The following is a 19,755-nucleotide window of genomic DNA, read 5'->3' as shown; positions in this document are numbered from 1 at the left end:
CAAACGTATCTTCAAATTACATTTGGGCGGCACGGTGGCACAATGGTTAGCACTGCTGTCTCACAGCGCCAGAGACCCGTGTTCAATTCCAGACTCAGGCGACTGACTGTGTGGAGTTCGCACATTCTCCCCGTGTCTGCGTGGGTTTCCTCCGGGTGCTCCGGTTTCCTCCCACAGTCCGAAAATGTGTAGGTTAGGTGAATTGGCTGTGCTAAATTGTCCGAGCTGTTAGGTGAAGGGGTTAATGTAGGGGAATGGGTCTGGGTGGGTTGCGGGTCGGTGTGGACTTGTTGGGCCGAAGGGCTTGTTTCCACACTGTAAAGTAATCTAATCTAATCTATACTTTATAAATTGCTGCTACAGGGAGCAGGTTACAGGGATGGAGTCATACAATCTCGAGAATGTTCAAGGAGGCTTCACATGATCCAATATGGTGGTCAGATAACATTATTACATATTTCAGCTAAAAGATCTAGAGAATACAAACTGCTTGAGAAGCCACAGCTTTTTGCTCCCTCTCTTTCCTTCTTCCTTCTCACAGCAACGTATGAGAGGTGAAAACCTATCAGTCATCTTTACCATTCTTGACGAATTCCTGTTGAGGATTCATTGGAACCTCCACATTGCCTGAAGCAAAGGGATTTCAGCCCACTCCAAATGTCACAGGAAGGAATCCGGTTGCCAACAGCTTGTGTGAGCAGAATAACCTCACAGGCAGAATACCATTTATTTTGTTTTTTCTTTTTGTCTTGAATTTAGCTATTTCTTGTAAAGCTCTTTCGAACTAGTATTCTGCAGAGTTTTTTTTCTGTCTGTCTTCAGGCATGTGTATGGGTGTGTCTGTGTGCACCTGTGCATCTGTCTGTGTGTATACACAAAGTGTGTTGGTGTATGCATTTAAAGATAAACATTAATGTACAAATCTGTCCAAACTGCTTGTCAAATATCTTTCCATCTGACTTTGAGTATCTTTGATTTGGTGAATTACTTTTGCAAATGTGAGATATCGAACTGACTTGTCCCTCACAAAGAACGTGACCTAGTCTGAGACCGATATCCTTGGCCAAAACAACAACCTGGTCACATTTAAAATTTATAATGACCAGTGGAGGAGCGGCACTAGAAAATAAAACAGCGACTCCTCTAACCGCAGTCTGAGCATGAATGAGGAAAAAGTCACAAAGGGCTGTTTGAGTGGAAATGCTCTTCCCCGGAGGTTTGTGATGCCTGTGTGTTTGCGTTTAGTCGGCTGTTAGTTAGATATTGGACAGTAAAGGACAATGAACTACAGATAGGAAATTGGGGCTGACACCACAAACTGATCAGCTACAATCGTACTGTCTGCTGGAGAAAGCTCAAAGTGTCTGATTACCCAATCCTGCTCCTCAGTACAACGTCCCTATGTTCCATTCAACTCCTCAAACCTGCCAGACAAGAGTATTTGGAGGTCATTTACTTCGATACACAGAAACAGAGCAGACCATTCAGGGCCTGAAGACATGAGAGTGCAGTGCTGGAAAAGCACAGCAGGTCAGACAGCATTCAAGGAGCAGGAGAATCGACGTTTTGGGAATAGACTGTTCATCAGGATTCCTGACAAAGGACTTATTCCCGAAATGTTGATTTTCTTGCTCCTCGGATGCTGCCTCACCTGCTGTGCTTTTCCAGCATTACACTTTCGACTCTGATCTCCAGCATCTGCAGTCCTCACTTTTTCTCAGCGCCTGAAGACTGTCACACACAGTTTGGTATGGTGTTGGAAAATATTCTTGGGAAAAGAGAGAGTCAGTGCCAGTGTGAAACATCCTACTCCTCTCCCTTTACAGAACTGTGTTCATTTGTTGGTTGTGTTGCAGACCAGATTCATTATGTGTACAGCTGCCATACCTCACCCAGAGGTGGCTCACAAAATCATCTGGTCTCCCTGACTGCAATCTTCAATAACAGGATTTCCATGAAAATAACTTTCCAATAACCGAATGCGAGAACAACAGAAACACAAATAAGTTATTCAGCCCTTTAAGCCAGTCTTTTCCTTCAATAAGATCATGACTGATCTGCTCAATGTCTCTACTCCTCTTTTGTGCCCAATTTCTGCAGCTCTCAACTCTCTGATGCGTCAAATATCCATTGTGCACCCCACCCTCCCAAACTTCTCAGTGATCCATCTCCCTTAACCCTCTGGATTAGAGAAGTCCCGACAGTCACTACCCTATGTGAGAAGGAAACACTCCGTGCACACACACCATGACCTATTGACATGAATCAAAATATGAACACATGGTAAGAGTGACAGGCCTTGATATCAAAGCAGGATTTAACTGAGGATGGTATCAAGAAACCCGAAGAGAATTGAATGTAATGGGAATGATGTGCATACTCCCCACTGGTTAAAGGCCATTCAGAGCACAAGGGAAGATGTTTGTGTTTGGTGAGGATCAACCATCTCAGCCACAGGACATCTCTGCAGGCATCCTCTAGGTAGTTTTCTTCAGCTGCTTCAACATCTTTCCCAGAGCATACAGTCAGAAGTGGGAGATGTTCTCTGAAGATCGCATAATGTTCAGAATAAGTTGTCACTTCTCTGCCGCTGAAGCAGTCTGTGTCCACGTGAAGCAAGACCTGGATAACATTTAAACTGTGCTGTAGGTAACATTCATGTAATAGTCCTGCTAGACATTGCTCATCTCCACAGTTAAACATGAGGAGCTCATTCAGCACCTCACGCTGGTTTCAACGCAATATAAGGACGCCATTCAACCCATTGAAACTATTGAATAAGCCCAAAAACCCCTTTCTGTCTATTACACAAGTAGTGTAGTCTGCACATCGAGGTGTTAAAGAGGAACCAGGAGTCGCTAAGTCAGGTCCTTGAGCCACTTCCATATGACCAGGAAGAGGCATTGCAGCCTTTCAAGCTACTTATTCAGAAATAGGAGGATGATACTGATACCCCACAGATAGACTGCTGCATGCTGTTCCTCCTGGGTCTATTGCTCGTGGTAGACACGTGCCATTTTAATGTGGTTTGCTGAAGGTGAGGATGGAAAATGGATGTTTTGTGCAAAGTCTCAAGAAAATACCTTCTATCTCTGAGAAGACAGACTGGCGTTCCTGTGGATGTCAGAAGCTGGTGGGAATGGCTAATTCTTTCAGGAATAAGGCATTGTGCCTACTGACAGACTTATGAACAGTGCAGGGGCGCACACAACTGCACACGGAGACGCTGAGCGTTTATTTAGAGCATAATACTCCATTTCAACCAAATGGAGATTCGACACAGGTGCGTGAAATATTAGGAAAAATGTATCGTGTGGAAAATTCAATTTTTTCACAATTTTTCTTGACATAATGAGTGTTAGTCCATAATCCTCAAGTTTAAATGTAATCACCTGCTATTCTCTTGCAGTGCTACAGATTAAACACTCATTTTCTTTATACTCTCTTTCTCATCCAGAAATTAGTCTAGTGAAACTCCTTTGCACTCTCGATCGCAACAAAATCGTTCCGCAGAAAGGAGAGAAAATCTGCCAACAGTGCCCCAAATACTGTCCCAGCAACACTCTACGACTGCAGGAAGATGTCTTTACTTCTTTTACTTGAATAATTTTGTAATGAATGACAACATACCATTCACTGTCCTGATTACTTGCCTTTTAACAACTGCAGTTCCCAACCTCTCATCTTCTCACCAATACAAAATGGAAATGATTGCATTTGTTGCTCACATTCGAATTACTTTTTTGCCTTGTGAACAGCTGTGTTCCAAGAACTGATACATTTGATACTCTATGAGCAATGACCTTCAGTTCAGAGCAGGACCTTACTCTCTGTATTCTCCCCAATATCCAATTCTCAATCCAATTAGCATATTCACCCCTTACAGAAGGACTCTAATGTTCTTCGCTCACAATGAAATGCCTTCTGAAAATTCAAATATACCATTCCCATTGGTTCACATATGTCGATGTCACAATCGACATACTCCAAAACCTCCTAATAGTTTATCAAAAACGATTTTCCCTTCCCTGAATCTAGGCTGACTCTGCAAATCATATCATTATTCTCCAAAGATCTAGTTGTTATTAATGACAACAAAATCTAATATTTTCCTCATAACTGACATCAATTTATCAATCAGTTGATAATCTAATGGTCCTCTCTCTCTCTCTCTCTCTCTCTCCTGTTTTAAGTATTTACGATAACAGTAGCTACTTTCAAATCTGCAGGAGCCTTTCCATAATATAAAGCGCTTTGACCAAATTTGACCTCCCTCATAGAGTTATGGAATTGACAGTACCGAAGGAAGCCACTGACCCATTGTGTCCGTTCCTGCACCGGACAGATCTATCCAGCAAACGCAACTCTCCAGCCATAAATCTGTGACCCTCTCAATTCATCACTCATCTGGTCCAGAAACTTCAATACAATGAGTTCTTTCCCCAGTATTTCCCCTTTAATAATTCTAATTTCTTGCAGTTCCTCATTTTCCCCAGTCACTCTGCTCCTTAATACTTCAGGAGGATTTTCTGTTGCTTCCTCGGTGGAGACAGAACCAACATATTTACCTCGCCAGACAGACATAGCCTCTGTCATCTCATGAATACACGAGAGGATGGCACTCTGGCATAATGGGTATGTCACCCACTCCTGCCTGGAATGTTCCAGAGCAAAACCATTGTTGGAGATTGTGAGTACAGTCCTCTCCCTGGTGTGAGACTATTGGATAAGCTGAAGGAGGTTCACAGCTCTGTGACCTCCACATTGTTGAAATAAACTGGCTTCACACTTTGCATCTGGAAAAGTATGTCATTGGGAAATATTTGTAGAAATTTCAGAAAAGATAGCGCAGTGTCCTGCTCCTCCCTGTAGACCCAGACACTCTATAAATGCAGTGCCCACACCTTGTCCAGAGATGGGAACACGAGACAATCGAATCTCCCTGAATGATCGCAGCAGCTGACACCACAAATCCGAGAATATCATCCACAGAACCTCCACTGACTTTCCACGACAGGAACAAGTCAAAACGCTGTAGACAGGCACATCCACTCATTCTTAAAAATGCTTTTGGCTTCAGTTTCTATTCTGGGCTGAAAATCCATAGGATTTCTGCATAGTCGCTGTCACCTGAAATATTAACAGCTTCGTTCTACATGGAAGTATTTGACAATGTAACTGCACAATTTTCTTTATCTGTCATGATAATAGCAACACTGCTATTTCTGATGGAATTGTTGGGGAGGTGATGGTCTTGTGTTATTTTCTCCAGACAATAAATCCAGGGACCCAGGTACCTTCAATCTCCCTATAGCGGATGGTAGAATTTGAATTCAATAAATTATTTGGATGTAACAATCTAATTAAAGATTGATGATTATTAAAACTAAAAACCCCTGGCTCACTAATATCCCTCAGGGAAAGAAACTTTCTACCGTCACTGGTTTGACCTACATGTTACTCCAGACCCTCAGCAAAGGTAGATTCTCAAATACCCTTTGTAGTGGCCAAGTCAACCATTCACTATAAGATCTCAAAGAAGTGAAACCAGATAGACCTGAGAACTGGCAGCCGACAGCACATCGAAGTACAGTGGTTCAGAAAGGCAGTTCCCCAACAGCTTATCAAGAGCAAATAGGAAAGAGAAATAAACTCAGTTGTACTGGGTGACTAACTTTCCCAATATTGATTGGAACCTTCTTCCAGCAGATGGTTTGGAAGGAGCTGTTTTTTAAAGGTGTGATCAGCAGGGTTTCCTAACTCAGTACGTTTACAGGTCGACGAGGGGAGAGGACATTTTGGATTTGGTGCTCGTCAATGAGCTGGGGCAGGTGTCAGATCTTGTGGTGGGAGAGAATTGTGGTGATAGTGACCACAACTGCCTCATATTCTACATAGCTATGGAGAAGGAGAGAAGCAAGCACAATGGGAGGATATTTAGTTGGGGAAAAGGAAACTATTATACTATCAGACTGCGTTGCGAAGCATGGACCGGGAGCAATTGTTCCATGGGAAGGACACGATAGACATGTGGAGACGGTTTGAGGAACAGTTGTTGCGAGTGATGCATAAATGTGTTCCTCTGAGAGAGGCAAGGAGGGGTAAAACAAAGGAATCTTGGATGACGAGAGCGGTGGAGCTTCTCGTCAAAAGAAAGAAGGCAGCTTACGTAAGGTGCAGAAAGCAAGGGTCTTGCTCAGCTCTAGACGATTCCAGGCAGGCGAGGAAGGAACTCAAGAATGGTCTGAGGAGAGCCAGAAGAGGGCAGGAAAAAGGCATGGCAGGAAGTATTATGGAGAATCTAAAGGCATTTTGCACCTATGTGAGGAATAAGAGAATGATCAAATAAAGAGTAGAGCCGATCAGGGAAGCATAGGGAACTTGTGTATAGAGTCTGAGGAGGTGAGTTTTTGCTTCTGTCTTTACGAAAGAAAAGGATCTTGTAGTGAATGAAACAGTTGAGGAGCAGGTAAGCATGCGGCAACAGATAGATTGAGGAAGCTGATTGTTGAAAATTTTGACAAACATTAATATTAACAAGTCGCCAGGGCCAGACCAGATTTGTCCTCGGCTGCTTTGGGAAGCGAGAAATGTGATTACTTCGCCGCTTGCGAAGATCTTTGTATCCTCACTCTCCACAGGATTCGTACCAGAGGACTGGAGGGAGACAAATGTAATTCCTCTCTTCAAGAAAGGAAATAGGGATATCCCCGGAAATTAGACCAGTCAGTCTCACGTCTGTCATCTTCAAGGTGTTAGAAAGGATTCAGAGGGATAGGATTTATCATCATCTGGAAGACCATAGCTTGATTAAAGGCAGTCAGCACGGCTTTGTGAGGGGCAGATCATGCCTCACAAATCTTATTGTGTTCTTTGAGGATGTTACTAGACAAGTTGATGAGGATCGAGCGGTGGATGTTGTGCATCTGGACTTCAGTAAGGCATTTGATAAGGTTCCCCATGGTAGGTTCGTTCAAAAGGTGAGGAGGAATGGAATAAAGGAAAATTTAGCTGTCTGGATACAGAATTGGCTGGTCGACAGAAGACAGCGAGTAGTAGTGGAAGAAAAATATTCTGCCTGGAGGTCAGTGGTGAGTGGTGTTCCACAGGGCTCTGTTTTTGAGCCTCTCTCTTTGTAATTTTTTATTAATGACTTGGATGAGGAGATTGAAGAATGGTTTAGCAAGTTTTCAGACGACACAAAGGTTGGAGGTGTCGTTGACAGTATACAGGCCTGTTGTAGGTTGCAGCGTGACATTGCCAGGATGCAGAGATGGGCTGAAAGTTGGTAGATGGAATTCAAACTGGATAAATGTGAGGTGATGAATTTTGGAAGGTCGAACTTGAAATTTGAGTACAGGATTAAAGGCAGGATTCTGAGCAGTAGGGAGGAACAGCGGGATCTTGGTGTGCAGGTACATATATCACTTAAACTTTCCACTCAGGTGGACAGGGCTGTTAAGAAAGCATATGGTGCTTTGGCTTTCATAAACAGGGGGATTGAGTTTAAGAACCGTGAGATCTTGTTGCAGCTCTATAAAACTTTGGTCAGACCTCACGTGGAATACTATGTCCACTTCTGGTCGCCCTATTATAGGAAAGACGTGGATGTTTTGGAGAGGGTTCATAGGAGGTTTACCAGGATGCTGCCTGGAATGGAGGGCTTACCTTACGAAGAAAGGTTGACTGAGCTCTGACTTTTTCGTTGGAAAAAAGAAGGAAGAGAGGGGACCTAATTGAAGTGTACAAGATAATGAGAGGCACAGATAGAGTTGATAGCCAGAAACCTTTTCCCAGGGCAAAAATTGTCAATATGAGGGGTCATAGTTTTAAGCTATTTGGCGGAAAGTATAGAGCGGATGTCAGAGGTGGGTTCTTTATGCAGAGAGTTGTGAGAGCATGGAATGCGTTGCCAGCAGCAGTTGTGGAAGCGAGGTTATTAGGGATATTTAAGAGACTGCTGGAAATGCATATGGTCACAGGCATTTGAGAGTTCATACATTAGGTGTACCTCACATGAGGATCAATGGTCGGCACAACATCGTGGGCTGAAGGGGCTGTTCTGTTCTGTGCTGTACTGTTCTATGTTCTAAACAGTAAACAGTGACAAAACACCACAGATGAGTCAGAATCTGGAGGTAGATACACAGGCAGCATATTGAGTTTGATACGATCCTCTTCTGAAAATCTCATATTGGACTCAAAAAGTTAATTGTGTTTCTCTCTGCTCAGAACCTGCAAATGTTTTCCTGCACTTTCAATTTAGTTACTCTTTTGGACAGTGGATATTTGTCTGTTCTGAAAGGGAACAGTGAAGCTGCCATTTCTGTTGACGCTCAAGAATTTTTTTATGGTTTTTGAATGAAAAATGAAACAAAATGTGCTTGACAGCTCCCCAAATACAGATAATGTATTGCCAATGTCATAATGCATTATGAAAATTTTGAACTCGGTGGTCATGATCAAACCTCTGAAAGTAACTGATTGAAGTACTGATCCCAATTGCTGTCAATGTCTTATCATGCTCCTGATGTCACTGGCATCATACGCATCCAGCAAGGTCTTACCTTTCCGAGAGTTTACATACAACGATGAAAACATAAACTATCTTTGTATTTTAAACAGGACATATTCATCCAGGGTTTTGGAAGGCACTAGCAAGGGCAGAGTTTATTTGTCATCCTCAATGACTCTGGAATAAGCGACACAGAGTTGGCCTGTTTTTACTCCTCAATCCAAAGTGATGCAGATCCAGACAGAGCTGTCTGTAGCGGCATTCCAAGATTTTTAACAAATACTTGTGAAGGAACAGGAAAATTAGTCCCAAGTCAGGATGCCATGCAATTTTGAAGATACCTTGCAGAGACTGATTTTTCTATTGCTCCCATTCTCTAATTCCCATTAATAACAGTTTTGCTCAGGGTCCTAGATTCCACCCTCAGTCAAGCCCTGCTTCGATTGAAAGGGAAGTCACTCTGATCTCACCTCAAATTACAAGGGAAGATTAGATGAAAGAATAAGGAGCAAAAGACAAGAACACTGTTTGTTTGAACAATGCCCTCGCAATATTCAACAGAAAATTGATGCATGGTCTTCCTTAATGCATTATTTCAACATGACATCACGTTTTAAACAATATTCAGAACGGTGGGTATTTGTTCTTTTAATTTGCTTCCAATTTAACGTAGAAATGAGAACGTGAATTTATATTCTATAGTGTGTTTATAATCCAGAATTTAATTCAATCTTTATCATCATTGCTCCAGCGCTTTCAAACAAAAATAATGATTGAGTCTGTGTCCATCCTGCAGATTAAAAAGTTCTTTTATCTCTGACTATTGCAGTGAATGTTGTAAACAATAAGCTGCAGGCCCACGTAAAATGGAAATATTGCAGGGCAAGGTGCCAAAAGTTAGTCAAAGGTTAATGATGTCCAAGCCATATGAATAATACATACGGAGGGGCGTAGTATAAAAGCAGAATTCAGCTCCATATCCAAAATAATATTTGTGGCTCCCTCAGAAAAGACCACAGCTGATTCATGCTGGAAATTCACCAAAATAGAAAAAACAAGAGACTGGAATTCCCAATTCTGCAACAACATATGTAGAATAGGAAGAAAATCAAGGTTTGTTTCTGAAATTCTTAAATGTTGATGAGAAGAATGTGGGAGATGGAGGGAATGTTGGAGGATGATGAACCATGTTTTAGATGACACAATGATTAGCCGGGTGGGTCACAGTGATCATAGAACATAGAACAGAGAACAGTACAGCACAGAACAGGCCCTTCGGACCACGATGTTGTGCCGAACATTTGTCCAAGCTTAAGCACCCATCCATGTACCTATCCAATTGCCGCTTAAAGGTCACCAAAGATTCTGACTCTACCACTCCCACAGGCAGCGCATTCCATGCCCCCACCACTCTCTGGGTAAAGAACCCACCCCTGACATCTCCCCTATACCTTCCACCCTTCACCTTAAATTTATGTCCCCTTGTAACACTTTGTTGTACCCCCGGGGAAAAAGTTTCTGACTGTCTTCTCCATCTGTTCCTCTGATCATCTTATAAATCTCTATCAATTCACCCCTCATCCTTCGCCGTTCCAACGAGTAAAGGCCTAGCACTCTCAACCTATCCACGTCCGATCTATTCTCCATTCCAGGCAACATCCTGGTAAATTTCTCTGCACCCTCTCCAAAGCTTCCACATCTTTCCTAAAATGAGGCGACCAGAACTGCACACAGTACTCCAAATGTGGCCTAACCAAAGTCCTGTACAGTTGCAACATCACTTCATGACTCTTGAATTCAATGCCTCTGCTAATGAATGCTAATACACCATAGTCCTTCTAACAAGCTCTATCCACCTGAGTGGCAACTTTCAAAGATCTATGAACATAGACACCAAGATCCTTCTGTTCCTCCACCTCACTAAGAACCCTACCGTTAACCCTGTATTCCGCATTCTTATTTGTCTTTCCAAAATGGACAACCTCACACTTGGCCGGGTTGAACTCCATCTGCCACTACTCAGCCCAGCTCTGCATCATATCTAAGTCCCTTTGCAGCCGACAAGAGCCCTCCTCACTATCCACAACTCCACCAATCTTCGTATCATCTGCAAATTTACTGACCCACCCTTCGACTCCCTCATCCAAGTCATTAATAAAAATTACAAACAGATAAAAATTAGAAACAGAATGTGTTGCTTACAAGAGGGTACAAACGGATTGTCAGATGGTCAGATCAATGACTGATAAACGGTAACTCTGAAATATGTGAGATGCTGCACTTTGGAAGATGTAACAAAACAAGAGAGAATTCAAACCATGAAGATCCGTTGCATTTGTTTTTTAGCAGAGAAGAGTGAGAGGTGAACCTGACAGAAGTGTATTACAGCATGAGAGGTATGGGACGACTGAACAGATAGCAACTATCCCCCGTAGCTAAAGGGTCAAAAACATGAAGAAATATCTTAGCTCCCTAAACGTTTGATGTACACGTCAGGTTTTATTTTGTAACCCAGGTGCCTGGTTCCTCTGTGCCTAAATCTCGCCACTGAAATAATACATTACGTTTCCATTCAACCCGCCAATATCTTCGAGCACAGACACATTTTTCCTACTATGTTCCATACACCAATATTTGCCTGTTCACTTGGCCCAACCTATATCTCTTTATGGACTCATGTCCTCTTCATATCTTCGTTCTCCAACAGTTTCAACAGCTTGTATTCTTCTCTAATACAGACAGAATACTTGGCCAAAAAAACAAACTGTGGCGACATTTCAAAGTAATTTAAAATGAAAATGAAAATGTTTTACTGCATGTCTAAACTATACATTTAAGACAAAACTAAAGAGTGTTGCAGTCCTATCATTCAGTTCCTATTACTCAATGTAGGGTCAGATGATGTGGAATGTGTGTGGGTAGAATTGAGGAACCACAAATGTGTAAGACCATAGTTGGAGTAATGTTCAAGAGCGTGAGGAGGCAGAGCTGATTAGAAGGCCTTTCAATCATAGTCAGGAACTGGAGCGCATGATAGACCAGGAGAGAGAAAATGTATGTAGGAAAGGCAAAGTTACAGTGAGTGGCGGGATTTCGATATGCATGTGGATTGGGAAAATCGGACTGGTAGTGGTTTGCAAGGAAAGGAATTTGTGGGAACGGCCAATCCTGGATTTAATGTTATGCAGTGAGTCAGACGTGAGAAGGAAGCTTAAGGTCAAGGAACCCTTCGGAGGCAGTGATCGTAATATGATTGAACCTAAACTTCAATTTGAGAGGGAGAAAGTAGAATCAAAGTTAATATTAACTCTGTATAAAGGCACCGACAAAGACATGAGGAGGGGCTGTGTGGAATTGACTGGGAGAGGAGCCGAGCAGGAAAGGCATTGGAAGAGTAATGGCGGGACATTCTCGGAGCAATTTAGGAGTCACAGCAGAGATTCATCCCGAGCTAATAGATGCATTGTACAGGGAGGATGAGGCATCCATGGATGACTGGGGAATGCATGGCTAGGGTAAAAGAAAAAGAGAAAGCAGATAACATGGCAAATGGCAGTGGGAAACCAGAGGATTGGGAATCTTGCAAAGAGGAACAGAGGGCAACAAAATAAGAAATAACGAGGGGGAAGATTAAATATGAAGTTAAGCTATCCAGTGATAGAAAGGATGACCGTAACAGTCTCTTTAGATATATTAAGGGCAACAACGGGAAGCAGAAGTGGATACTGGGGCACTGGAAAATGACGCTGGATTGATAGTAGCGTGGAACAAATAATAGATGAGAAACTGAATAATTATTTCAAGTCAGATTTCATTGCGAAAGACATGAATAATATCCGAATAATTCAAGAGAGTGAGGAGGCAGAGCTGATTAGGAGAAGTTGCTAGAAAAACTAAATGGGAAAATAAGCTAGATGGAGACATTAATGGTGATCTTCCAGAAATCTTTGGAATCAGGGAGGGTCCCAGAAGACGGGAAAATTACGAACGTGACACCCTGTTTGTTTTTAATAAAAAGAAGATTTTTGAATTTTTTTGCAAAATTACAAAAATAGTACAAACTAGTGTATTATGCTTTACAATATAATAACAACCCGAATATAGAATTTAAAAACAAACTACTAATCTATTCTCCAATTTAGGAAACCTTAAAATAGGTTATCCTACATTACTAAAACTAAACAAAAGGTGAAAAGAAAATAAATAAGTAAATAAATAACTAGATACATGTGTTTTAAAAATTATATTAAGTCATAAAAGAACCCATATTGATACAGGATTCTTCCACCCAGTAGCCCCCGAACCAGCCAGACCCATCCCCACGGCTAAGCAAAGGCCCTGAACCATGTGGCTGATATATCTGTGTCAATGTAGTTCAAAAAGGGCTGCAATGTTCTATAAAATAATTGCCTCTTTTGGTGCACCATATTCGCAAGGAAGTCAAAGTCCATGACTATCCTGTGCCAATTTGAAAGTCATAGGGGACCTTCGAATATCCAATTCACTAAAATGTTTTTGCCCGGACAAAAGAAAAGGATAATGAATAATTTCCTCCCGTATACATCCAAAGAAGGGAAATTTGGGGAGCCCAAAAGTAGAGGCACTGGGTCCCACCCAATCTCAGTACACAAAATCTTTGCCAAGGTATTCACTACTTTGTCCCAATACATGCGGATCTTATGGCATGTCCACAGACAATGCGTGAGAGTACTAACTTCTGTTTTGCATGTAGGACACATTGGAGATGCCCCTGTCCTGAACTTTGCAAGTCACTCAGGTGCCATGTGAGCCCAATGAAGTATCTTGAATTGGATAGCCTGAGTTCTGTTACACATAGACATCTTCCTGACGTTTTCCCAGACGTCTTCCCATATCTCTAAGGAGATATCCATCCCCAATTCTTGACTCGAGGTTTTATATAACCGTTCCATGTCCTTTGATACCTTATTAAATAGTTTATGGTAGAGACTACTGACCACGGGCGGACCCATCGGCCGAAGGACTCTCGTTTCCCTATCCGATTTGTAAGGGTCAATATATCAACATGGTCTTTTTTTGTCAAAAACAATAAGAAATACGTTTGAAGTGAAAGAGAAGATCCTAAGAGAGGATTGGTGAAATCTGTTTTGAACACAGTGCCTGATATGTGTCAAAAATGTATTGCCTGGGAGGATGGTTCAGGAAGGTAACCTCATAAACATTATAAAGCACTTGTATCAGCACTGGGTGGTGCAGACTCGATGGGCCTTGTTTTTATTACATGATTACATGTAGTGGCAGCCATGAAAGCTTTGGTATATTCTGAAGCAGCAGCCAATTGGACTTGTTGGTTTGTTAAATCGAACTGTGCTCAGGAAGTGGCGAGATTACAAACAAGCATCAACCCATGGAGTATGAGCATTTGCTCAACCTAGGTCAGCTCAGCCATCTCTGAAATCATCCAGGATAATTCACATGCTCAGTGCAAGAATCGTACAACAACCGCATCAACATTATTCCAGCTGTTTGTCACCATTATTTTAAGTTCACCAATAACATAGAAACAGACTTCATTTCATTATTATATACACTTCTTGTGTAAGGTTTCTATTTCTCTGAAGACTAATAAATTCCTTCCCATATATTTGTATTGACAAAGAGTCTGTTATCCTGCGAGCTGTTCCTCACAGCGCGGTGGCTGGTTTAACACTCCATCCATCACCAGTAATATTTACTCTCAGTTAAACCGGCACATGAGATGCACTGCTGGTACTCTCTCTCAACCGCCACTTGGATGGACCAACGTCAACTGGACTGGAACTTCTCAAGGGCAATTAATGCTGGTCTAGCTCCATTAAAATCCCAAATGAACTAAAAAGACAATCCGATTTTCTAATAATTATTAAACAATGAGGACACGTTATTGATCAGATGAGCTTGTCACTGTCGTTGAAATGTAGAATCTAGCATCAGGAGTATGGAATCAAAACAGCTCCGTTATGCGATAAGGTCATGGATGATCTGATTTTGACCTCAATCACACATTCCTCCATTGCTCTCACAATGTTAGTGCGTCATTCTTAGTCAATAGTCTGCCTGCCTCTGCTTTCGGAATATTCAATGTCTTATTCTCCAACGCTATCGGGGAAGAGAATTCCACAAAGACACAACACAATGAGATGATTACACCAAATCACCAACTTCTTAACAGAGACATTCTTCAGTTTTATAATCCATCCAATCATGGTAATCTCTCATACAAGCTGAAACATTGTTTCAGAATTCAACTTGAAAGACTACTTGGAATATTCTGGGGTTAAACAAGATCACATGTTGTTCGCCTAAAGCCCAGCAGATCCAAGGCCAGTCAATTCAAGATTTCCTCCACAAATATACGCTCCTCCCAGGAGTCAGCTGATTGAATCTTCTATGGATTGCATTTCATATCATTGTGGCCATCGCTCTCTCGATGTGCTAACACCATTACCTTGTAGATCTGTAGAAAATCGCCCCTACTTTTAAATGTATTCTGTTTCAGAAAGTTTCAACATTTATCTTAGCTCCCTAAACGTTTGATGTACACGTAAAGTTTTTATTTTGTAACCCAGGTGCCTGGTTCCTCTGTGCCTAAAGCCAATCTCGCCACTGAAATAATACATTACGTTTCCATTCAACCGGCCAATATCTTAGAGCACAGACACATTTTTCCTACTATGTTCCATACACCAATATTTGCCTGTTCACTTGGCCAACCTATATCTCTTTATGGACTCATGTCCTCTTCATATTTTCGTTCTCCAACAGTTTCAACAGCTTGTATTCTTCTCTAATACAGACAGAATATTTGGCCAAAGAAACACACTGTGGCGACATTTCAAAGTAATTTAAAATGAAAATGTTTTATTGCATGTCTAAACTATAAATTTAAGACAAAGCTAAAGAGTGTTGCAGTCCTATCACTCAGTTCCTATTACTCAATGTCGGGTCAGATGATGTGGAATGTGTGTGGGTAGAATTGAGGAACCACAAATGTGTAAGACCATAGTTGGAGTAATGTTCAAGAGAGTGAGGAGGCAGAGCTGATTAGGAGGCCTTTCAATCATAGTCAGGAACTGGAGCGCATGATAGACCAGGAGATAGAAAATGTATGTAGGAAAGGCAAAGTTACAGTGAGTGGCGGGATTTCGATATGCATGTGGATTGGGAAAATCGGACTGGTAGTGGTTTGCAAGGAAAGGAATTTGTGGGAACGGCCAATCCTGGATTTAATGTTATGCAGTGAGTCAGACGTGAGAAGGAAGCTTAAGGTCAAGGAACCCTTCGGAGGCAGTGATCGTAATATGATTGAACCTAAACTTCAATTTGAGAGGGAGAAAGTAGAATCAAAGTTAATATTAACTCTGTATAAAGGCACCGACGAAGACATGAGGAGGGGCTGTGTGGAATTGACTGGGAGAGGAGCCGAGCAGGAAAGGCATTGGAAGAGTAATGGCGGGACTTTCTCGGAGCAATTTAGGAGTCACAGCAGAGATTCATCTCGAGCTAATAGATGCATTGTACAGGGAGGATGAGGCATCCATGGATGACTGGGGAATGGATGACTAGGGTAAAAGAAAAAGAGAAAGCAGATAACATGGCAAATGGCAGTGGGAAACCAGAGGATTGGGAATCTTGCAAAGAGGAACAGAGGGCAACAAAATAAGAAATAACGAGGGGGAAGATTAAATATGAAGTTAAGCTATCCAGTGATAGAAAGGATGACCGTAACAGTCTCTTTAGATATATTAAGGGCAACAACGGGAAGCAGAAGTGGATACTGGGGCACTGGAAAATGACGCTGGATTGATAGTAGCGTGGAACAAATAATAGATGAGAAACTGAATAATTATTTCAAGTCAGATTTCACTGCGAAAGACATGAATAATATCCGAATAATTCAAGAGAGTGAGGAGGCAGAGCTGATTAGGAGAAGTTGCTAGAAAAACTAAATGGGAAAATAAGCTAGATGGAGACATTAATGGTGATCTTCCAGAAATCTTTGGAATCAGGGAGGGTCCCAGAAGACGGGAAAATTACGAACGTGACACCCCGTTTGTTTTTAATAAAAAGAAGATTTTTGAATTTTTTTGCAAAATTACAAAAATAGTACAAACTAGTGTATTATGCTTTACAATATAATAACAACCCGAATATAGAATTTAAAAACAAACTACTAATCTATTCTCCAATTTAGGAAACCATAAAATAGGTTATCCTACATTACTAAAACTAAACAAAAGGTGAAAAGAAAATAAATAAGTAAATAAATAACTAGATAGATGTGTTTTAAAAATTATATTAAGTCATAACAGAACCCATATTGATACAGGATTCTTCCACCCAGTAGCCCCCGAACCAGCCAGACCCATCCCCACGGCTAAGCAAAGGCCCTGAACCATGTGGCTGATATATCTGTGTCAATGTAGTTCAAAAAGGGCTGCAATGTTCTATAAAATAATTGCCTCTTTTGGTGCACCATATTCGCAAGGAAGTCAAAGTCCATGACTATCCTGTGCCAATTTGAAAGTCATAGGGGACCTTCGAATATCCAATTCACTAAAATGTTTTTGCCCGGACAAAAGAAAAGGATAATGAATAATTTCCTCCCGTATACATCCAAAGAAGGGAAATTTGGGGAGCCCAAAAGTAGAGGCAATGGGTCCCACCCAATCTCAGTACACAAAATCTTTGCCAAGGTATTCGCTACTTTGTCCCAATACATGCGGATCTTACGGCATGTCCACAGACAATGCGTGAGAGTACTAACTTCTGTTTTGCATGTAGGACACATTGGAGATGCCCCTGTCCTGAACTTTGCAAGTCACCCTGGTGCCATGTGAGCCCAATGAAGTATCTTGAATTGGATAGCCTGAGTTCTGTTACAGATAGACATCTTCCTGACGTTTTCCCAGACGTCTTCCCATATCTCTAAGGAGATATCCATCCCCAATTCTTGACTCGAGGTTTTACATAACCGTTCCATGTCCTTTGATACCTTATTAAATAGTTTATGGTAGAGACTACTGACCACGGGCGGACCCATCGGCCGAAGCTCTCTCGTTTCCCTATCCGATTTGTAAGGGTCAATTTATCAACATGGTCTTTTTTTGTATAAGGTCTTCCATTTGAATATATTGAAAATTATATTTGCTATGCAGCCGAAACTTCTGACGCAGCTGTTTGAAGGACATCATGACATCCCCATCGAACAGGTCTCCCAAACAGGAGATACCTCTGTACTCCCAAGTTCTGAATACAGCATCATTCAGCCCTGGCTGGAATCCCAATATTCCCACTATAGGGGTATAGGGGGAGGATTTTTGTAGGTTACCCTCATCCTGTCGTATTATCGTCCAGGCTTTGATTGTATTTAATACAATAGGATTTTTACAATGTTACGTAATAACTCTCACCTTGTCCGTAAATAGTAGGTTGATGAGGGGATATTTTGCTTGGGAGGCCTCAATATCTAACCAGATTGATTGTGGGTCACAAGAGACCCAATCAGCTATGTAGGATAATAGAGAGCTCAATTCGTACCTCCTGAATTCTGGAAAATCCAGCCCACCCCTTACTTGTGGAAGCTGTAGCTTATCTAATTTAATAAGGGTCCGTCTCTGAATCCAAATAAAGGAGCCGAGCCAACCATAAAGCTTACGCAACGCCTGTCTCAGCAGCATCCAGGGGACCATTCTCATAGCGTATTAAAGGAGAGGTAGGATATTCATGTTGAACAAAGCTATTCTACCTAGCCAGGATATCGGGAGATATTCCCAGCATTGAAGGTCCTATCATGATTTCACCAATAAATGTGTATAATTGACTTTATATAGCTGACCAAATGCGGGAGTATTAAAACGTAAAGAAAAACTCCCAGTGAGCACCGAAAGCAAAATGGGATTCATCCGGAAAATTGGTATACTGGCAAGACCTCCCAGCGGCATGGCCTCCGATTTCACAAATTGATTTTATAACCTGAGAAGATGCCAAATAATTTAACCACTTGAATTAAGCGGGGCACAGATGTCAATGGAGAACTTAAGAAAATGAGGACATCAACTGCATAGAGAGTAATTTTGTGCTTACCCGAGCCAAACTCCGGAGCCATTATATTTAAGGTCAGCTCGTACAGATTCCGCCAACGGCTCAATCACTAGCGTAAATAATAATGGTGAGAGAGGGCATTCCTGACAAAAATCTCTGCCAACGCGAAAACTATCTGAACTTAAACTGTTGGTGATCACCGCTGCTTTGGGATCATTATATAATACTGTAACCCATTTAGTAAAGACCTCTCCAACACCAAACCATTCCAGCATATAAACGAGATATGGCCATTCTACCCGATCGAATGCCTTCCCTGTCTCTCGGGAGACAACTAATTCAGGTATCGCTCCCTGCTGGCAGGCTAGTACCATATTTAAGAATCTTCTAATGTTATTAGATGATCTGCGACTCTTTATAAACCCCATCTGGCCTTCTTTAATAATGAATGGCAAAACCCTCTCCAGTCTTAATGACAACACTTTTGAGAGAATTTAAAATCCACATTCAGCAAGGTCGAAATGAAGAGCAGTCATCTGGGACCTTTTCCTTGATAAGAATGAGACAAATATTTGTTTCTCTCAGAGAAGGCGAGGGGCAGCCCTGACTATATGAATAATTATATATATATATATATATATAAGTGACCCGACTAATTCCCCAATCAATTCTTTATAGAACTCAGCCTGGAATCCATCTGGTGCCGGCGCTGTGCCACTCTGGAGCTGCCTCACTGCCTCCTGCATTTCCTAGGTTGCTAGGGGGGCATTCAACAACAGCATCTGCTACAAGGTTAGGCCCCCGGAGGGCACGATTTTTTTAAAAATAAAGACTCTATCTTCCGTGTTCTATCCTCACAGCCCTGTGACCTATACAATTCGAAATAGAACATTCAAAAGGTTGCATTGATCTTTTTACAATCACAAATCAGGGTACCAGCACTCTTTCTGAAGACGTAATGGCTTCAGCAGCATTTTTCTTTCTGGCAAGTATGCTAGATATCTGCCAGGCTTGTCGCCATATTCAAATAATCTCTACTTCACAAGTAATTGCTCCCTCTTTACTTTTTTGAGTAAGTGGGGGATTCAAAGTTGCTCTAAGTGCTGTGATCCACTGTAGTTTAGTAATGGAAGGTCTATCCACATACGCTGCCTCAGCCGTCTTCAGGCGAGCTTTGA

This window comes from Chiloscyllium plagiosum, unplaced genomic scaffold, assembly GCF_037043375.1.
Source record: "Chiloscyllium plagiosum isolate Xiang-an unplaced genomic scaffold, Cpla_swu_hap1 HiC_scaffold_29, whole genome shotgun sequence".
In the NCBI taxonomy this organism is placed as follows: domain Eukaryota; kingdom Metazoa; phylum Chordata; class Chondrichthyes; order Orectolobiformes; family Hemiscylliidae; genus Chiloscyllium; species Chiloscyllium plagiosum.
This window is presented reverse-complemented; position numbering follows the sequence as displayed.